The 15,750-nt window shown below is 45.4% G+C and overlaps 1 long non-coding RNA gene across 2 annotated transcripts; it reads left to right on the forward strand.

Moving 5' to 3' along the window:
• The first annotated feature begins 263 nt into the window (after positions 1 to 263).
• On the forward strand, positions 264 to 12,360 carry LOC138752025 (uncharacterized). 2 transcript variants are annotated; one of them, XR_011350321.1, is made up of 3 exons: positions 264 to 2,377; positions 9,859 to 10,011; positions 11,055 to 12,360. It is a non-coding gene; the product is annotated as an uncharacterized lncRNA (long non-coding RNA). The 2 variants fall into 2 exon arrangements; XR_011350320.1 differs by having other exon boundaries at positions 356 to 2,377; positions 10,488 to 12,359.
• The last annotated feature ends 3,390 nt before the right edge of the window (positions 12,361 to 15,750 follow it).

Genomic DNA, 15,750 nt, shown 5'->3' on the forward strand with positions numbered 1-15,750 from the left:
TGTGACCAGCACCCCACTCAGGGCCTTTTGGCCCCAAACTGGCCCAGGTCCCAATGTGTCCTCACGTGGCTCCTCCACAATAAACAACAAACACAGCCCCAGAGCCACAGACCAGCAACTCCAGCCCCAGCAGCTGTTCCCCACCCTCATACATATTCATATAACCCCAGCATCTGCTCCCCGCCCTCATACATATTCATTGGCTTCAATATAGACAGAACTTCCCCAACTCACCAGCGAACACTCCTCACAAACAGGCGACAGGGATCCAAAATGGCAGCCCCGGCACGTGACCCCCACCCGCTAATCAGAGGGGCTGCACATACACCAGACGGCCAGCAGGTGGGGTTGAGAACCACCAGTGACGTCACCTTCCCTCTGATCTGTAGAACCAGGACCTGGACAGGACTGATCCAGGATCAGGATTTCCTGTGTTTGCCGCAGCTCCACAGGGCAAACCTGCCCATTTTAACCAGCTCTCTCTTCCGTGACGGGTTCACTGATCCTCCCGGAATCTGGCGACGGAGGGGAAAAGCCATCCTTGTGCCACTGGGAGCTTGTCTTCAGGCCCAATGGGAGCAGAGTGAAGGGGCCCGGCCTGGGCAGCAGGGTCTTTCAGGACAGAGGCTGCTTTATTAAGACCCCGTCTCATGTCATGTCCTCGATGAAGTCTGGTGCCTGATGTCGCAGCCGAGTTACGAACCCTCTGGAGTTTATTCTTGTCCTGAGAGTTGGCGCCTCCATCTCCAACATTCAGCCCCCTACAAACTCGATCATCTCCCACTGTCACCCGGATCCTACCCTGAATCAACAGGGGCTTCCCCACCTCCCAGGGTGCTCCTGGGAGACTGTGGGCTGTAGTGCGGCCCCTGTGTGGACCCCATGCCGTTCACTGAGTAAAGGGAGATCTCCAGCCATTTCACGAGGTCAATTGCCCCTTTTTCGTCCAACTTTTTCTGCTCAAGTAGCCTCTGGTGCACATTATCCAACCTGACGCCTGCCACATAGGCCTCCAGGATCACATCCTCCGACACCGACTGGAAGTTCCACGCTCGTGTGAGTCCCTCCAGGGCCTGGAGGCCACAACTCCAGAGGAATTGTGCAGAAAGACTGAAAGCAGTCTGAGGCTTCTGGCGATTGTGCAGTGATCCTCAGCTTCTCAGGCTTCAAGAGTTGTCCCATCATTGGAAAAAATATTGTAAGTCAAATTGTTGACCTCTCAATAACTCAAAAGACTGGAGTGATAGAACGATAGGGTTTTATTTATCATAAAGAACGGTCATGCTGTGACCCAGGCTCTGTGATGAGGGGATGTGGTGTTGGAACCTTCAGACAGGGTCCAGAGAGGCAGAGCCAGATTATTGAGTGTCCAGCAGTTCTCCACAGTGTTTTTGCTCCGTCCACGGTATTTGCAGAATGTTGTGTTTTACCTGCCACATCTAATAGAGGCGAAAATACAAAGGAGGAAAAACCCAACCGCTGCAACCGTGTCTGCCTGTCCCGCATCGGACTTGTCAGCCACCAACGAGCCTGCAGCAGACGTGGACATTTACCCCCACCATAAATCTTCGTCTGCGAAGCCAAGCCAAAGAAAGATAACAGAGGCAGAATTCTTAATCTGGTCCCGTGACACAAAGCGGCCCGGGAACCCCCACCTTCAGAAGGAGACACAAATGCCAAGGATGGGACCGGTGTCCCCCGGACCCGGGATGACAGTGACGTTGACTCGGTGAGGCCGCCGCCAACTGCAAAACTCAGGACTCGTTCGTGATCGTGGGATGCGCTGTCGCTCAGAAGCAATTTAGTGGACGGAACCTTCCCCAGAGCCGCCTGGGTCTCGGGCTGGGCTGCTGGGAGCTCTTCGAAGGGCGGCTCAGGCTTCTATCCCGGAGTCCGGGTGGGGCTTGGCCCCGTCAGGTCGCTGATTGACAGCCGGCCAGGGGTTCTTTTGTGCAGGGGCAGAGGAGACCAGGGCTGGTCCTGATCCCAAGGGGGTAAAGGGGGGGGGGGCAGAATGCAATGGGTTGGGCCAAATTCGGTGCCTCTGACCCCCTTTGAAATCTGTGCTCCAGGCAATATCTTAATCTGGTCCAAAGCAGCGTTTCCTCAACCTGCTTCTCACTTCCTGTCCATCACGGACCCTCGTGGACTGGGCCGGGGAAGCCCCTGTGCGCACGCGCAGGGACGGCTCGGGCACGGCCGTGCTTCGGGTGGAGGGCTCCCTCCGCCCGGGCTGTGGCCGCCGCGTCACGTGACAGAGTTCCCGGCCCCGGTGTGAGCGCGCTGACGTCACCGGGTCGGCGAGCGTCCCTGACCGCCGTTCCCTCAGCAACGGGCCGGTCCGCGGAGGAGGCCGCGGCCTGGGTCCGAGGTGGAGGTGAGACTTTCCGCGAGTGGACGGGGGGGCGGGTGGTCTTGTTGGAGCCGGAGCCGGTGCTGCCGGGTGGATGAGCGCGGGCTGGGGGGAGGAGGGCGAGCGGCACTAAGGTCAGGCTGGGGCCTCGACCCCCCACAGTCGGGCAGGGGCCTCGACCCCCCCCACAGTCGGGCAGGGGCCTCGACCCCCCCCACAGTCGGGCAGGGGCCTCGACCCCCCCACAGTCGGGCAGGGGCCTCGACCCCCCCCACAGTCGGGCAGGGGCCTCGACCCCCCCCACAGTCGGGCAGGGGCCTCGACCCCCCCACAGTCGGGCAGGGGCCTCGACCCCCCCACAGTCGGGCAGGGGCCTCGACCCCCCCACAGTCGGGCAGGGGCCTCGACCCCCCCACAGTCGGGCAGGGGCCTCGACCCCCCCACAGTCGGGCAGGGGCCTCGACCCCCCCCACAGTCGGGCAGGGGCCTCGACCCCCCCACAGTCGGGCAGGGGCCTCGACCCCCCCACAGTCGGGCAGGGGCCGCACCTCCTGTCACACGGGGAGGGATCGGGGAGAAGCGTCCCTGGCAATGCCGTGGGCAGCGAGTGTGTCCGGCTGCAGCCCCGTCCCCCCGCAGCACGGATGGGTGGGGAGAGCAGTCATACTGGGGGGACGGGGAGGAGAGGGAGGGGGGACGGGGAGGAGAGGGAGGGGGGACGGGGAGGAGAGGGAGGGGGGTCGAGGGGGAGGGGGGTCGAGGGGGAGGGGGGTCGAGGGGGAGGGGGAGGAGAGGGAGGGGGGTCGAGGGGGAGGGGGGGTCGAGGGGGAGGGGGGGTCGAGGGGGAGGGGGGGTCGAGGGGGAGGGGGGGTCGAGGGGGAGGGGGGGTCGAGGGGGAGGGGGGGTCGAGGGGGAGGGGGGGTCGAGGGGGAGGGGGGGTCGAGGGGGAGGGGGGGTCGAGGGGGAGGGGGGGTCGAGGGGGAGGGGGGGTCGAGGGGGAGGGGGGGTCGAGGGGGAGGGGGGGTCGAGGGGGAGGGGGGGTCGAGGGGGAGGGGAGGAGAGGGGCAGAATGGAATGGGTTGGGGGACAGAGGGGACTGGGGGAGGGGGACAGAGGAAGAAGGACAGAGGAAATGGGGACTTGGAGAAGAGGTCAGGGGGTACAGGGATTGGGGACAGGGGGACTGGGGAAGAGGTCGGGGACAGTGGAGGGGGTGGGAGGGGGAGGGTGGGTGGGACAGAGGGGTGACAGGGGTGGGTAACAAAGGGGAGGGGAACAGAGTGGGGGAGGGGGGAAAGAGGGACAGAGGGAGTGGAGAAATCAATAGTGAACTGCAGTCAATAACTTACCAGACAGGAGTTATGTGAAGAACGTGGGCTTTTATTAACAAGAAAATGGCAGTGTTGGCCATTCATGAGGTTGGTTTCAATCTGAGCTGAGAGCAGTGGACAGGGGAAACAGCAGCGTCAGCCCCACCACTGGGGGTCCTATGAAGCAGGGTGGCACTCAGTTACAGTGAGCAGTAGGCCCTTTCAAATTGCTGTTTAAAATGGGGTTAACTGGGCAATTTATGAGGTTAGCACCCCAGTTATATGGGAGTTGGAAAGGGTCCAACTGGATCCTTGACCTACCTCAATTTACTGAGGTCTTCTCCATGGCTGTTTTGAAAACAAAAATGGCTGACCTGTGTATTTCAGTGATGTCAATGTTTGAGTGTGTGAGTCACCAGGCAGCCAGTATCTGAACACCCTCACCCCCTGTAATTTGAAATGTGTTTCCAGCACCTTTGCCCCAATATAGTGATGTAATGTATTATGCTGACTGCTTGCTATTGGTTATGACTGTAGTTTGGCTCCACCCTAATGGTATAACAGATGGTGTAACTTATCCCATTGGTCAGTTGAGGTGGCTTCTTCTGTTAATAAAAGCCTATAGAATGATACAAGTCTGGTTCTTGCTTATGGCATATCACCCAGTAATTGCACCTGGGTCTCAGGAGGGCTACCCAGGTGCTGCAATTTGAAAGGGGTTAGTGACTGGGGACTCTGTGGTCTGGGGCATAGACATGCACTTGTGTGAGGGGGATCCAGGATGGGGATTTGCCTCCTTGGTGCTAGGGTCATGGATGTTTCACAGCAGGCTCAGGACACAGAATCCTGGACAGGAAGAAGGAGCAGCCAGAGTATGTGGTTCATCGTGGTACTGATTCCATTGGCAGGAAGAGAGATGAGATTTTGCAGATGGAGCATTCAAAATTAGAAATGTAGCATTGTAATCTCAGAATGCCATGAACCAGTGAGGTAGAAATGGGAAGACCTTCCAGTCAAACATGTGACTAAGGAGCTGGTCCAGGTGTGATGGCTTCAGATATATGGACCACTGGGCTCTCTTCCATAGTTGGTAGGATATTTACATTATGGGCAGATCAGTGTGGTCCTTCGTTTCAATAACGTCAGCAACATAAACAAGATGAGGTTCTTCAAAGAAAAATTTGAGACTTGGGTAGCAAGTAAAAGTCCTTGAGTATTCTGACCTGAGGTTTACACCACGTGCCACAGAGTGGTAAGGAATTGAAAGTTGAAGTTGATTCTGTGGCTAAGGAACTGGTGCAGGGTGGGGCCAGGTGGGCCTGAAGTGGAGGAGAACCCAGATCACGTCAGGGAAATGTGCTGGGGCTGGTCTGGCAGGGAGTTTTGACCCAAAACAGTCATCTTCCAGAAGGGAAACCTGTAGCTAATAGACATTTAAAGGATGCAGGTTGAGTGTACAGGACAGGCCGAGGCAAGTCAGGGGTCGGTGCTGAGCCTGCAACTTTTTATGCATACATAAACTATCTGGAAGAGGGGAACCAAGTGTAGTGTATCAACATTTGCTTATTACACCAAATTGAGTGGAAAAGCAAATTGTGGAATAGGAGAAGCTGAAGAGAGATACTGTTGGTTTTTTTGAATATTTTATTTAACTTTTTTCATACATGTAAATAATAAACAATTATATAAAACAATAAGAATTTAATTTAAAAGCATTTCAATCATTACATGATATTTATAACCCCTCCCATACCGTCCCTCCATAAACCCCCTACCCCCAAAGAAGTGTTTGTGTGTATATATAAAAAAGGGATATATAGTAAAGAAAAAGAATAGCTTCATGGATTGCTCGGTGGGTCGTTTTGCAACACACAGGACTCTAGCAAGGTTTATATGGTCAATTTGGGGAAGATTAACACAGGTCTCAAGAGGCTAGAAGAACCACTACATATTTATCCCTAAAATTTGCATTTTATGGGCTCCAAATTTGTAGAAATATTTATTTCTCAAATTGTATGTAATTTTCTCTAAGGCGATACAGCTTTGAATTTCTGCATTCCATCTTCCCATACCCAAGTGTGAATTTGATTTCCAGGTCACCGCAATATACTTCCTTGCTACCGCTAATGCTAGTTTAACAAATTTCATTTGCTACATTGATAGTTTCTACTTCGTTCTTGTTTCTTCTATATTACCCAATAGAAGTAAATCTGGGTTTTGTGGAAATACAATGCCTGTAACTTGTTCTAAAAAAAATTCATAAATCTACCCTTTTATGGGCCCAAAACCCAGCAGCAATAAAAAATCACCAAAACAAATGGTTACTTCAACAAAAGTTGCTTTAAACATCTTTAAACATGAAAACAGGATCAAACTTACATGTATGTAATGCTTGTGTAAGTTAAAAAATGTTGTTTTATTCACAGTCCAATCTCTCTTCTCACTCCTCCAAGTTCACTGGTTGCAGGCAATTCTTCTACTGTGCACAAAATTTAACATTTTATCAAAACAAAATTTTTGAATTTTACCAGGCTTTGGTGATTGAAAGGTAAATGGTTACTGCTCAGGAAGGTTGTTGATTTTCAGAGAGATTTGTTGCTCGTTGGACACACACAAGTGATTCCTTCTGATCAGCCACTTCAGTGTCTTGCTGACGAAACTTGCCCCATCAGGGTTTTCCGGATGATAACCACTTTCTTTCATGTCACCACAGAGTTCCTTTTTATTTCCCTTATTTCAAGTGAAACATTATGCAGCCAGTCCACTCCTCTTGTATGGACCACAAGGGTGTTGACCAGGCTGAACTAAGAACTCACATCCCGTCTTCAAAATGGGGTTGTTCCACAAGCTTGCCAGCTTGTCATGTTCCACCGCAGCTGCTACTGTAGAACTGAATTCTCTCTCTCTCACACTCAATAAACCACATGGCTCTCTTAGAACAGCATTCCACAATCAGACAGACTGCAGCACCGGACCTAATCTTCTGAGTGTGTTCATCTATTGCTTTCCAAATCAATAATCCATTGCTCCACAGCATATCCAATTAACACCTACTTGTGCAGTCCTTATAGGCATTCTTGAAAGTTTTTCAAAGGCACTTGGAGTCTGGACTGTCTTGCTTCAGCAGAGCTCTAGCATTTTAAATGAGGACTGTTTTGAAGTGTTTGTATGTGACCTACACTAAAAAATCTGCCACAATTTATCTCCTTTAAAACATATCTATATATAACATAATTCATCACAACCCAACAAGGCTTTATCTTGGGACTTGACTACGTTGAATGCAAGGAAGTTCCTATCTCTTCACCACACATAAAACATTGATTTGATAAATCTATATTCATTCTATTCAATTTTTATGGTGTTATATATAACTGCTGTAAAAAATTACATTGAACTAATCCATACCTTAGATTAATAGTATTTGTCATACAATCACGACAGAGATTTGACCATCTTTGCTCATCAATTTTAATATTCAAATCCAACTCCCACCTCTGTCTAGATTTATGAACTCCACGTTTGGTAGTTCCTGTTGGTAATAAAAGATATATTGCAGAAGTAAATTTCTTAGTATTTCCCCTCCTAATAAGAGTTTCCATCTCACTACAAGTGGATAACAGCATCACTGGACCACCTAATTTTAGCGAGGATAAGTGAGTTGTCAGAGATCTGGCAGATGGAGTACAATGTTGGTAAATGTGAGGTTCTGCATTTTAGAAGGAAAAATAGATCAGATTATTATTTAAATGGAAAGTGATTGCAGCATGCTGCCATGCAGAAGAACCTGGGAGTGTTTATGTATGAATTGAAAAAGGTTGGTTTGCAGGTGCAGCCGGCTATTAAGATGGCGAATGGAAAGCTATCCTTCATTGCTGGAAGGATTGAGTTTAGGAGCAGGGAGGTTGTGCTGCAACTGAAGAAGGTACTAGTGAATTCTCATCTGGAGTACTGCATGCAGTTCTGGTCTCCTGACTTGAGGAAGCATATACTGGCTTTGGAGGTGTGGCAAATTGATTCTAGAGATGGGGGTTAGCCTGTGAGGAGTCTCTGCCTCTCCTGTCCACTCAACCTGCATCCTTTAACCTGTTTATCAGCCACAGTTTTCCCATCTGTAAGATGACTGTTTTAGGTCAAAACCCCTTGCCAGATCAGCCAATGCTTCAAAAGGCCTCAATCATCCTGGTACCCAAGAAAAGCACTGTGAGCTGCCTCAATGACTACTGCCCAGTTGCACTAACTTCTGTAATGAAATGCTTTGAGAGGCTGGACATGGCCAAAATTAACACATACCTAAGCAAAGATCTGGACCCACTGCAATTTGCCTAATGTCAGAATCACTCCACAGCAGATACAATATCGCTGGCTCTCCACTGAACTCTGGATCACCTTGAAAACATCAATTCATGCTTATGGCTGCTCTTCGTTGACTACAGCTCAGCCATCAATACTATTATTCCCTCAGTGCTGGTCAAGAAGCTACAAACTCGAGGCCTCTGTATCCTCTCTGCAACTGGATCCTTGACTTTCTCATCGAAAGACCACAGTCAGTACAAATTGGAAACAACATCTCCTCCTCACTGATCATCAACACAGGCACATCCCAAGGATTGTGGCGTAGCCCACTGCTCTACTCGCTAAACACCCACGACTGTGTGGCCAAGCACCATTCCAATGCCATCTACAAGTTTGCCATTGACACTACAGTTGTCAGCAGAATCACAGATGGCAATTAGGAAGCACACAGGAGGGAGATCGATTAACTTGTTGAATGGTGTAATGACAACAACCTTGCGGTTAAGAACTTAATCTGTCTTGAAGCCTCCACTTTGTTGCAACACAAAGAAGGCTCACTAGCGACTCTACTTTGTGAGGTGTCTGAGGAGATTCAGTATGTTACTGAAGACTCTCATAAACCTCTACAGGTGGGCCATGGAAAGCATTGTGGTTGGCTGCATCTCTGCCTGGTATGGAGGCAACAATTCTCAGGACAAGAATAAACTCCAGAGGGTTGTTAACTCAACCTTCAACATCACAGGCACCAGACTTCATCGAGGACATCTACGAGGCGGTGTCTTAAAAACGCAGCCTCTGTCCTCAAAGTCCACCAACACCCAGGCCATGCCCTCTTCACTCTGCTACCATCAGGAAAAAGTTACAGGAGCCTAAAGACAAGCACTCAATGGCACAAGGACGCTTCTTCCCCACTGCTGTCAGAGTCCTGAATAATCGATGAACCAAAGACACTGCCTCACTTTTCTTGCACCATTAATTTGACATTTTTTTTAGTAATGTCGTAAGACGGTTATAATATATGTTTCCATTATGATACTGGTGCAAAACACTGAATTTCATGACTTGTTCATGTCAATAAATTCTGATTCGGAGATTGCTGGGGTTTTGAGGAATTAGATGGGATCTTCTAGAAATGTATAGAATTATGAAAGGCAGAGATAAGATTGTGGTGGGTAAGTTGTTTATATTGATAGGAGAGACCAGAACTAGGGGACATGGCCTCAAGATTCAGGGTAGTAGATTTTGGGTGGAGATGAAGAGGAACTGGTTTTCCCAGAGAGTGATTCATCTATGAAATTCTTAGACCATTTGAAGTAGTGGAGATGACCTCGTAAATATGACCTCGTAAATAAGGTTGGATCGATATTTACATTCAGTAAAAGTCCATACTTTATCTTGCATTTTCCTGACTTCTGCATGGTCACTTGTCGCCACTATGCTTCTGTGGCACTTAAACATGCACAAATGCAAAAGCCGAGTGTTTTCAAGAACTCCAGATTCTCATATGGTACAGATTTCAGCTAAGAGTTTCTTAGAAGTTCGGATTTTTGACTTTGACTGGACTAGTGGAATTGAGGGATATTGGGGAAAAGGCAGATTGGTGTAGATGAGGCGATCATCAGATCGCCATGATCTTGTTGAATGGTGGAGGAGGCTCGATGGGCCGCATAGCCTGCTCTTGCTTCTTGCATTCTCTTGCTTTTCTCTCCACAGGCACTGCCTGAGCTACTGAAGATTTCCAGCAGTTTGTCTTTATTTGGGATTTACGGCGCCTGCAGTGTTTCTGTGTGAAAATTGGAGTCTGACGTCAAGGCCTTGAAGTGAAGTGGAGTTGGTCTGTACTTGCTGAAGTTGAGAAGGATGGGAGGTGATCTGATCGGCTTCTCTTGTGGTTTTCAGATTAATGTGGAGAGATGGAGAAGGTGGTGATTGCATCAAACGAGCTGGTCCTTGCACTCTGCCATTCCCATGTGGGTCTGTGACCTGACTTGTGGGCCTGACTGATCATCCACTGTGGACCTTGGTGTCTTCCAGCCCGGCGGGCAGTGAACAGTGAGTATTTGTCAGAATTAGGATCAGGTTTATTGTCATGAAAATGAGTCATGAAACTTTTTGTTATGTGGAGCAGTATTGTGCATTACAGATGTAAAATTCCTATAAATTAGGGTTCTGTAAATACCACATTGCACAAATGATTCGTATTGATCAACAGTTGAAAGGGTTTGTAATACATCAAACTGAACATAAGATTAGTTTATTCGCAGATGGTGTGTTAGTGTATTTAACTCAACCACAATTATCATTACCTTGACTTTATAAGCTGTTAATGGAATATGGAAAAGTTTCAGGATATGAAATAAATTGGGACAAAAGTGAAGTAATGGAATTGGTACAGGGGGATTACTCACATTCATTTTAAATGGTGTAGTGTGCTGGATTCAAGCTAGTGAACAGACTGGAGACACAGACTGTGAGCTCTGAGGTTGCAGCAGGAATGTTTATTTAAACTTCACACTCTTGCTTTTCAGCTGAGCAGCCGAACCGCACATATGCTCTGCTGCTTTGTCACGCTGACACAAGCACGCACACCATCTTCCGTCACGAAGAGATGGGAACCAGTCAGCATCCCTGCCATGACTACCCCCACCGATCGCGTGTAACAAGCGGGGCCAGTTTGTTGTGGCAGATTTGTGTGTTGCCGCAATGGACAGATTAAATATTTAGGTATCTGTCTGTACCGATAACAATTTGAAAAATTTATACAAATTAAATTATATTCTATTATTTAAGAAAATAGATGAAGATTTTAAAAAGTGGGTAAATTTACCTATTTATTGAATTGGAAGAGTCGATTGTATTAAAATGAATATTTTTCCAAGAATTCAATATTTATTTCAGACTTTACCTATTTCCATACCTCAAAAATATTTTCAAGATTTAAATAAGTTAGAAAATTTCTTTGGAAAAAGAAAATGGCAAGAAAATCATTAGAAAAATTAACATGGAAATATGAATTAGGAGGATTACAACTTCCTAAATTTAGAAATTATTATAAAGCAGTACAATTAAAATTTCTTGTTTCTTTATATGGGAAGATTAAACCACCATGGGTCGAAATTGAATTAAATAAGATTGGAGAAACTATACCTGAAGAATTTATATATAAAAGGGAACCAAGGACGATGACAACTGATAGAGATGCTCCAATAGTGAAATATTTGCTTAATGTTTGGAATAAAATTAAATTAGAAATTGATGGAAATCTTTTATTGTTAAAAATGGCATTGATTAATCCTCTTGATTTTTTCAAAAGATGATCCTTTTTTGAATATTTGGAATAAAGGAATTTCTAAATTAGCAAATTGTTACGATAATGATAGGCTGATGTCATTTGATCAATTAAAAATTAAGTATATTTCTCACACACACTTTTTTGTTATTTTCAATTAAGATCTTATTTAAGAGAAAATTAGTATTTGATATGATTTTAAAAGATCTTACTGATTTAGAACAGTTAATTGCTGATGGAATGGCTAAAACATTTATTTCAATAGCATACATGATGTTACAGGAAAACGCACCTAAATGAGGTTTTAGTTAAAGGAAAGATGGGAACAAGATTTAAATATATCAATAGATCAACAGGTTTGGCAAGATTTATGTAAATAATACAATTAATTTAAGGTATAGATTACTTCATTATAACTTTTTACATCAATTGTATGTTTACGCCTCAGAAATTGAATAGATGGAAATCAGATATATCAGATCCATGTTTTAGATATGGAAAGGATGTTGGAATTTTTGTTCATTCTACATGGTCCTGTTCAAAGGTTAAACCTTTTTGGATTTCCATTAGTAATTTTTTTACAACGAATTACGGGAGTTGTTTTTCCATTAAATCCTGAATTATTGTTGATGGGAAATTTTGAGAATATAACTCCTAAATTATCTATCAGATTTTCAATTGAAATTTGTTAATAGCAAGGAAATGTATTGCTGTTACTTGGAAATCTGATGTTTCATTAACATTAGGAAGATGACAAACAGATTCAAAGTTGTATCCCTTTAGAAAAAATTACATATAATTTGAAGGATAAATATTCTGTATTTTTACAAGTTTGGAGCCTGTATGCTCGAATAATGGGGATTAAATTTATAAATTATAAATAATGGGATTAAAATTATAAACTATTTATAATCGTCAAAACCGGTGAAGTTTTCCCTGAAAATGAGTAAGGGTTTTATTAGAATTTTTTTTGAGATCCTAGAACATCCTCTGAAGGAATCCAAATCAATATATAGCTGTGTTATGTATTTTAGATTTGTTTTAGTTTAGTATGGTCAGTAAGGGTTGGAAGGGAGGTAGGGGTGGGGAAGATTAGTTGGGTTTTTTCTTTTCTTTATATATAAATCAGCATATATTTGTAAACTCTATCATTGTGATTTATGATTTATTGCTGTCATATATGTGTTGATTTAAAATAAAATATTCAAAAAAATACAATATTAGAACCATAGCACAGAAGATGGGTCCTTTGGCCTCTTTAGTCTGTACCAAACTATAATCAGCTGAGTTTCACTGACCTGTACCCATTCCATCTCCCTTCATTCCACTACCAGACATGCACATGTTCAAATTTTTATTAAATATTAAAATAAGACTACATTCATCACTTCAGCTGGCAGCACGCTCCTAACTCCCACGACTGTCTGTGTGAACAAATTCCCCGTAATGCTCCCCATAAACTTTTCCCTTTTCACCCCTAACCCGTGTCCTCTGGTTTGTATCTCACCTCACAATGGAAAAAGAATACTTGCATTTACTCTGTCTATACCTTTCATAATTTTGTATATATCAAATCTCCCCTCATTCATCTACACTCCAGGGAATAGTTCCAACCTATTTAACCTTCTCCTGTAACTCAGTTCCTAGAGTCCCAGCAACATTGATATTCCCAGATCCCTGTATTCTACCTCACTCCTCTCAGTATGTCCTAACTTGGTTTGTCATTTCAAAATGCAACACCTGTTGCATTAAATTCAACACTTGTCTGCATTAAATTCCATCTACCATTTCTCAGTCCATTTTTACAGCTGGCAAAGTTCCTCTGCAAGGTTTGAAAACCTTAGTCGCTCTCCACAATGCCTCCAATCTTTGTGTCATCTGCAAACTTGCTGATCCAAATGACCACATTATCATCCAGATCATTGATATAGATGACAAACAACAAGGACCAGCACCGGTCTTGAGGCACCCACTTGTCACAGGCCTCCAGTCTAAGAAGCAATTGTCCACTACCACTCTCTGGCTTCTCCTGTATAACCAGTGTCTAATCCAGTTTACTACCTCACCATGAATACCAAGCACCTGAACCCTCCTTATTTTTTTGAATATTTTATTTATATTTTCACAAACTTGTACAGCCCATATCCAGTGTCCTGCCAGCAATGATTGGCAGTTCACATTCAAATATACATATATTCATTCTCTTTATGACTGTAGATACAATCCCATGTCTCTACCAACCCCCCTCCCCCCACATATAAAACAACACTGCTCACTCAAACCGACCAACAACACAAAACTTTAACACTAGGAAAGTAAATAATAAATAAGGGACAGGGATTGTCACAGCTCAATGGGTGGCCTCTGGGCTGATACTCATTCCTCACTTTCCTTGATCGGGATCAGTGAGAGGGAAAGGAAAGAAACTGCAGCAAGGAGCGGGGAAACCAATCACCGCCATGGACCTGTGTAGTACATGTATGGCTACCAGATCTCACGAAAGGGACTGTATTTCTTTCTCAGGTTATGTTATTTTCTCCAGGAGAACACAATTCTGCATTTCCATGTTCCATCGTTCGATACTAAGACTAGGGTCAGATTTCCAAGTTGCTGCAATGCATTTCGTGGCCACTGCCAATGCGATTAACACAAATTGGATTCGAAATTTGGACAGCTTCTTTGTATGTTTCCCAACAGGAACAACACTAGGTCTAGTAGGAATCGTTTACCTATGATTTTCTCTAGGACTTTGCCTCGTTCTTCCAAAAAGGGCCTCACCTTGGTACATGACCAGATTGCGTGCATGAACATTTAGTCGCCATGCTGGATCTGAAACATTGGTCCAAGAGTTCGGGTTTTGAAGTTTATTTTTTGTGGTGTTAGATGCAGCTGGTTGAAGAAATTATACTGCACCAGCCTATACCTTACATTGATGACCATGGTCAAAGTCGGACCAGCATCCCTCATCAATTACAATACCCAAGTCCAACTCCCATCTTTCCCTCAATCTATGGAGGCCCGGTTTGGGTCCATCTGAATGGAGCAGGAGAAACTTTGCAGAAATGAATTTCTTTCCACTCCCCCTTCAAATCATAGTCTCTATTGCACTGCGCTGAGGTAGGCCCATACTTGGACTCAATATGTCCCATTAATTTTTGAGTTGCTCAAACGATATTAGTTGCCCCTTGCTCATAAAAGTCCTCTATGCACCTTATGTCATTACGGTGCCAGGCGTCCAGGATCTTGTTGCCGACTGTTAATGGTATTAATATATTAGGAGTCAAGGGCATTTTTGGGGACAATCCCAATTTGATGTTCAATTATTGGTTAATTTTGTTCCAGATATTAATCACTTGTTTTAATGTGGGGCTGCCCTTCATTCCTCACACCAATTTAGCATCACATTTATAAATAAATTCCTCTCCTATCCTCTCGCCCACCAGGTGCAGATCAATTTGTGCCCAGGGTGGTACACCTCCTCCCTGGAAGAGAGAGGTGATGTATCTCAAATGGGCTGACCAATAATATTTTTTAAAGTCTGGCATCCTCAATCTGCCTAGACTGTAGTCCCATGTTAATTTTTCCATCAAGACCCTGGCCACCTTACCATTCCAGAAAAACCTTGTTTAGCAGTTGTTTGAAGAAACCCTGGGGTAATGGCACAGGCAATGTCTGGAAAAGGTACTGGAATCTTGGTAACACATTCATTTTAATACAGTTAACCTTGCCCATTAATGTATGGACAGGGACATCTATTTAAATCCTCCTCGACTCTTAACAGCAAGTGGCGTAATTTAACTTGTATAAATTGTTCAAGTTGCCATCAATGTTAACTCCTAGGTATTTGATCCCTTCCTGTGACCACTTTAAATTGCTATTTTCTTTAAGTTGGTTATAATTCCCCTCAATGAGTGGCATCACCTCACTTTTTCCCCAATTGATCTTGTACCCGGAGGGTTTCCCATAGTCCTCCAATACCATGTGCAGTCGAGGCAAAGAAGTCACAGGGTCTGTCAGATACACCAGCAAGTCATCAGCAAATAAGTTGATTTTGTGCTCCTCCTGGCCCACTCCATAACCTTTAATATCCGGATCCTGAATGGCTTCAGCCAGTGGTTCCATCACTAGCACAAAGAGAGCCAGTGACAGCAGGCACCCTTGTCTACTAGATCTGGTAAGTGGGAAAGCTGAAAAGATTTAATCTTTTCCTTGGACACATGGTATAGAACACACGTGTCAAACTCTAGCCCGCGGGCCAAATTTGGCCCGCGATATAATTATATTTGGCCTGCAAGATCATTTCAAAAATGTATTAGAGGTGGCCCGCCCTGCAGCGAGAGCCAATGCTGTTTTTTGGTAATGTCACCCCCACCATCCTCCCCCTTCATTGCACATCCTTCCCCACCCCTAACTATCCCCTCCCCCCTAAAACCACCCCCCTTAAAAGATGGCCAGAATATTCTCAAAAAGGAATCCAGAATGGTAAAGTTCCACAAACCTTC

The sequence above is a fragment of the Narcine bancroftii genome, chromosome 1, assembly GCF_036971445.1.
Source record: "Narcine bancroftii isolate sNarBan1 chromosome 1, sNarBan1.hap1, whole genome shotgun sequence".
NCBI lineage: Eukaryota > Metazoa > Chordata > Chondrichthyes > Torpediniformes > Narcinidae > Narcine > Narcine bancroftii.